Source organism: Taurulus bubalis (assembly GCF_910589615.1).
Source record: "Taurulus bubalis genome assembly, chromosome: 8".
NCBI lineage: Eukaryota > Metazoa > Chordata > Actinopteri > Perciformes > Cottidae > Taurulus > Taurulus bubalis.
The window spans coordinates 9,544,579-9,551,154 of record NC_136596.1 but is presented as its reverse complement, the minus strand read 5'-3'; positions in this window follow the sequence as shown (position 1 = coordinate 9,551,154).

Genomic DNA, 6,576 nt, shown 5'->3' with positions numbered 1-6,576 from the left:
TGATGAAGCACATTATTGAATATATGTAAAGAAAGACTTGTAAAAACATGGGTCCTTTGAGCAGAAAGCAATTATGAATACGTCCGTAATACATTTTTATCCCACATAAAAGGATACTTCAGTCTGTATTTAGAAACGGCTGATGAACGGATCTTGGTCACCATGTACAGAGACTGTATTGTACACTGTGTGTCTGAGAGGTGACAACACCATCGCCCTGGCACTGCCTCCATTTGGTTGTCAAAACGCAGCTACACAGCAATGCATAACCCAAATATGCACTCTTTTCTAACCTGTGGCAACAACCGGACCTTGCTCTGGCACCCGGTTATTCTGGCTAATCATATTAATATTCCCCCTGCCTCACTTATCCCGCGAACAATGGCCGGCTTTGGTGAGGATCCTGGTGTCGGCTAAGGCTCTGGTCCACCCTCTATTGAGTGCTCTCGTACCCACAACTCCCCACTGAAGACACACAATGTCGCTGACACACTGCCAGGACAAAGGTGCAGCCGGTATAACTTTTCAACCAGGAGCAGGTTTTTACTTACAGACTGGGAGGTGTTCTGAAGTGCACACTTCTATAAATCTTTTATTTAATATTGTTGCTCGACAAAAACAACACATTGACAAAATTGGAGCAGAAAGCCACATTTTGCTGAAAATAGCTGCACTCTTGGGAAAGACTGGGATAAAACTAGGTTAGCCTGGAGAGGCCCAGAGAAAAGCCTGCAGCTCAGGAGCCCGAGAGAGGCCTCTAGGTGTTAGTGCCAGGCTTTAGAGGAGAAGGTCACAGTGCTCACCCGGGTGCACAGTGTTGATTATAAACAGCTTCACAATCTACTTGAAGCTCGGTTCAACAATGTGGCAACAGTTTGAATGTGGGTTGCAACTGATGCGGCAACAAACTTCTCTTGGCAAACAATTCTGGATGTGACAGTTGTTTCGATTTGTTTGACACAGATTCATTTACTGTGCGGTTTGTCTGTCGGTGAATCAAAGTGCAGCCAGCTGCCACCAACTGGCAACCCAGATTAAAAGAACGTGGCACCAGGTATGTAAAAGAGAAACAAACGGAGAGAGACAGGAAAAGCAACAGGCAGCATAACAGAGGGATGCCGTTCATTCACAACATCACTCTATCCAGCCGGATGAATGATACATGTGAATTATGAGCCCAATTGTTAAACAGGATTATGACAGTATGTATGATGTGTTAGAGCTGCAACAAACCATTATCTTCAGTATGAATTGATCTGTTGTTGTTTTTTTTTTAAATTGGAAAATTAATTTTCCAATACAAATGTAAAATGAAAAAGGCCAATCAGTTTCCCAGATGCTTTCTTTGATAACAACTCAGAATAATTGATCCATTGCTCAACTAATTTTTACAGTAGTACAATTAGTAGTTTATGAGGAGACAAAAAACATGTCAATATTTCTTGTCTTTACATAGTTGTTAAGCAGAGATTCCATGTTCATTTTAGCTTCAGCTTCCCACTCCTCCCACAATCTGTTCATCCCGTCCTGTTGAAATAAACCTCTTCTCAGGTTTTGCTTCGGTGTTGCTTTTTGTAGCTGTGTATTTCCTATTCTGGCGGACACACCCAAACTTGCTCTCCACAAAAAATAGGTTGTTACATACTTTGTCTGTATAGTAGTCGTAGTAAACTAAAATGAAATACAATTATACAGCACACACATATGTATGCATTGTGGCTGTGGCTCAGAACTAATAAGTCATATCTCCTCCTTTAATGATAAACTACAGATCAAATCTAAGATTTCAAGAGTGTCCGACTGCTCCACCACAATTATAACCAACATGTCTCCTTTACAGCAGCATTGCAGACACAGACCTAAACATGCCCTGATTGGTTAAACCGGTCTATCTGCGTTTCCTTTGTGAATGATGCAGATGCTGTGCACAGCATAGGAGGTGTAATGCATGATCCACCAGCAGCCTCGAGAGTGTACTGGCACCATGCTTGACCCAGAAAAAAAAATCACTCTCTCTCTCTCTCCCTCTCACACTCACACACACACACACACACACACACACACACACACACACACACACACACACACCTTATAAATAGCCCGGTTACAATAATCCTAGCATACGCAAGCAGAGTGCCTGACGTTGTTTGTTCAGAGAATATGCTCCTTCCTTTCTAAAAATACGGTCTCTGCCCCCTCTAGGCAGTGACGCAATAGCAGCACACGCCACTGCACAGCGCTCATCACAAAGCAGCATCCAATGTTCCTGCTCCTGTTTGGGTAAAACTGAAGCCAACGATCGCTATAACAAACTTTGAGTAGGCTTGTGTTTTGTACCTCGACCCACCACCGTTTATTTGGCCTGTTACACATGTGGCTACCTGTGGCAGGACCGTGCACCCCGAGGTGTATAAGGCTGCAACCGCCTCATCTGTGACTCAGAAGGTGGGATGAACCATCAGAGGTTCTAAATCCTCCAGGCAACAGTACCGGTATCTTATAGCATTTTTTATTTGTTCCATTCATGCAACTCCAGAAATAAATAAACCCGGTCGGCTTACACATTCCCTAATCTAAAAGGAGCAGGAAGAAGAAAAAGCTTATTTTTCCTGCCATACAACAAAACATAAATAAACAATAGAATAAGATGGTCACATACAGCTACTTATAGCAAATGAACATACAGTAATAATAGAAAAAGAAGATCTATAATCAAGACCTATACACAAAATTCATCATCAACGAAGGAAACCGATTACCTGACACTTCATATTGTCTATTGTTTTTTTTCCCCCTCATACATTTTCTTGAACTGAAATTTATCTATGTAAAAATTCCACAGTTTGACACACATCTGCTTTAAAGTAATCCGTGCAACACTGGTGCTTCAAGTTTAATTTCCTTCTATGGTCCTTGTCCTCTGTACTAAAAACAAACTGTACATTTTGCCCTCTACATAACTAATGGTGTCTGTAATCATCCTGGATGGGGAGGCTGAAGCGCAGTGGATAGAACGGATCGTCCTTTAACCACGAGGTTAGGGGGTTGATCCCCGGCTCCTACCGTCTGCATGTTGAAGTGTCCTTGAGTGAGACACTGAACCCAAAGTTTCTCCCCGGGCACTTTACAGCAGCCCACTGCTCCTAATGCTCAAATGTCATGTATGCACCTGTGTGTTTATGACAAATATAATAAAGTTTAAATTGTTTTATATTCAAGACGTTTTTAGATAACATGATGCTAAAGTGGTGGCATAAGGACAGTGCCTGTAAACACACTTACATAGTTGGGACTCCTACAGCTAAAATAAACAAACAAGTGCTCACCCATAAACAGGGATAAACAGGAAGTGTCTGAACTAAACAGATGAAACCTGCCTACACTGCAAAGACTGGATTATATTCACCACAGAGCAAAGGTTACCATTTGACCCGAAACATTAAATAAAGCTTTCACAAGATCCATTTCCCTTGCTACCCCAAGCTGTCCTGCATCACAATAATGTTAATGTTGTGATGCAGGACACAACATATTCCTTCTAAAAGGTGCAACATATACTGTATGTTAGGATTGAAATCTACAAGTACAGCAGACAGGTGGACCACAGGACAGAGAGCAACAGCTGGGCCTTGCTGTCGACACAAAGCACAATACTGGGAAGAAGGTGTTGACTCACAGGAGGCTTTTTGGTCATGCTCCTTTAAATTTAGCCCCGTTTTAGAGAGCACCACTTTGAGGCAGAGCAACAGAGGAGCTGGAGGATCCCAGAGAAGCTGGAGGAGGGGGAGCAGGGGCTCCCTCATGACTGACCCAAGGCAAGACCCCTTTAAAATACAAGTGGAAAATGTTCACCCCCTGGACTGCCTAAAATATCATAGATCAATTTCACACAGCATTGCCTTGACATTGCAGAGACAACTTCAGCTATGACAACCGCTGCAAACACAGCCTCTGCCTGCGACAAGAACCCTTGATTGAGTTGATGGGCTTATCCACCAATCCAGTTAAAATGTCAAAAGGCTTTAAGACAATGCTGTTTGCTCTGGGCTGTGTACACTCCGAGGCCAGAGCGATGGAGTTTACCGTAAAACTGCAATAACCAAAGAGCCCATGAAGCATATTTCAAACAAGCATGCTGTAGGATTTCCGATCTTTCAGCAGATTTGGAAAGCCAAAATGAGCATAAAGTAAAGTAATTTGTATTTTTTTCAGTTGCAATCGATGAGGGCACTGACATTACTAAAGATGTTGCTCAACTGGCCGTATTCATTCGTGGTGTTGATGAGATTTTGGCGGTCACCGAGGAGTTCCTTGAGTTGATACCCATGACAGACACTACTACAGCCAATTACATTTTTAGCGCTCTCGTTGAAGCGCTGGACCGGGTTGGAGTGGATTACAGACGGTGCGCCATCAATGATCGGGAGAAAAACAGGCGTTGTGACGAAATTCAGGGAGAAAGTACAAGCTGTTAATGGAGGATAACAATTTTGGACATTTCACTGTATTTTTCACCCCGAGGCATTGTGTTGCAAGTCGTTAAAAATGGATCACGTCATGAAAGTGGCATCACAAAACGAGGGAATCTGCAGAGGAGAGCCCAGGCAGATAAACAGTGGGCTGACCTCTGAATTCTTAGTCTTTATGTTTCTAGTTTATTGTAGAAAGACCTTAAAAGAGGGTTTATCATCCCAAAACCTTTACCAATGATTTAAACATAGAGAAATAGTGTCGTTATGTATGCGTTATTATGCTATAATTTTACTGGTCTGGCCCACTTGAGCTCAAAATGGGCAGGATGTGGCCCCTTAACTAAAATTAGTTTGACACCCCTGATTTAGACCTTTCACAACCTGCCCGCTTTGGGTTTAATGAAAAATTAGATCTTTTAACCTCATCTTTAAACCTATCTGTATTAATGTTAACTTTTATCTATACCACATTTGTGAATGTGCAGGGGTATTAAATCATACATTTTACCATTAATACAAGATGTTTAAATCTCTATAGTCCATGGGACAGCGACTGGAACATTTCTATTCAGTATACAGGTGGAGTTTGGTTGTAGGCTTTCTGACAAAGGCCATGTTTTGTTCCTTGTTTGACTTCAATAAAGCAACGGGGTGAGCAAACATTTATCTTTTCTCCATATTAAAAAAGAGGTCAGGAAGGTTTGTACGTTATGCCACAAAGGGCTTAAAGAGAGGAAGAGCAAAAGAGCATTTAGACTGCATAACAGCTTCAATTTGAACTGAGGTCGAGCTAAAAAAAAAGAAAAGAAAACAGACAAATGCAACATAATATGATCTCCTAAGAGCAGATATGTTAGCATCGGAGACCACAGGAAAACGCTTCACCAACATGAGTAACTTGTGTCACTAGCAGTGCCATTAGCCAGCAGAGCAGTAGGATCAGGTAAATAACAAACAAAGTCACAATAAATAATGGTGCATCATCTTGTACCACACACTCTACAGTAAGCTCCTATGATGTGCCCTAAGAACGAGGCCATCACTCCTCCTGTCTCTCAGGAGGCCCATGCTCCTCCACAGGCTAAGGAGGTAGGATGCACAACCTGCCCTTATTCTTTACTGATCCAAGGGGAAAGCATCTCGTCCATTGTGTTCGTCCTCCTCCTCGTCAGGTAAAGCAATACCAAATAACAACATAAGGTAACACTTGACATATAGCTGTTGCTACTGTTTTTTTGTTCTTTCTAAATATATGGTTGGTTGTATATTGCGTTTATGTACTCACTCCACAACAGATCAGTGAACCTCACTATATCTGAAGCCTTTAAGGGTAGATAAGATACACCCACAGCATGTAATTAAAATGTTACATAAATCTGGTGCCCAGTGACTGCGGAGAACTTTAAGCTGCTTTAATGCAAAGGCATTGTGTTCTTATGTCTCAGTGGTGCTCATCAGTCCACAGCTTTCCAAGACGGGCCTGTTTATCTCTAATCAACGCCACGCTTCACTCTGAAATCCAAAATTAGATGACCTTATATGCAAATTACACTTGGATTAATCAGTTATGTTCCAAGGTTAAATGAGGATCTCCCCTCGCTGACACTCTCTCGGAGCGTTCAGACAGCCAAAATACACTGCGCAGAGAGCAGTCTTATGTAACTCAGGCACAGAAGAGGAAAGCATCGCTACCCTAGAATTTTGTCCATCCCATTAACTAATTCATGTAGCTACAGACCACAGGGCAAGATATGCTTTTGTGGATTTAGATAATCTCTCTCAAACATCTCCATCAGCTCCTTTATGAGTGTTCGGTAGCAACAAGATGCTGATTCAAATCAAGGCCCTCTAATGTGGAGCCTGTTGCGGAGTATTTGCTCACCACTGATGGTACAAAGGCTTGGAGGAATAACAACGAATGAGTTCCCACCATCATTGACACTAGCAATCTCTTACAATAGTGAAAAGTGGCATTGACTAAATGAAAACACACACACACAAGTAAAAACTAAAAAAACAAGTTTAGTGTAGGCATTTGAGATGAAAAGTAAAAAGAAAATGACTGAATGTAAAATGAAGTGTTGTTAGAATATTTATTTTGCAA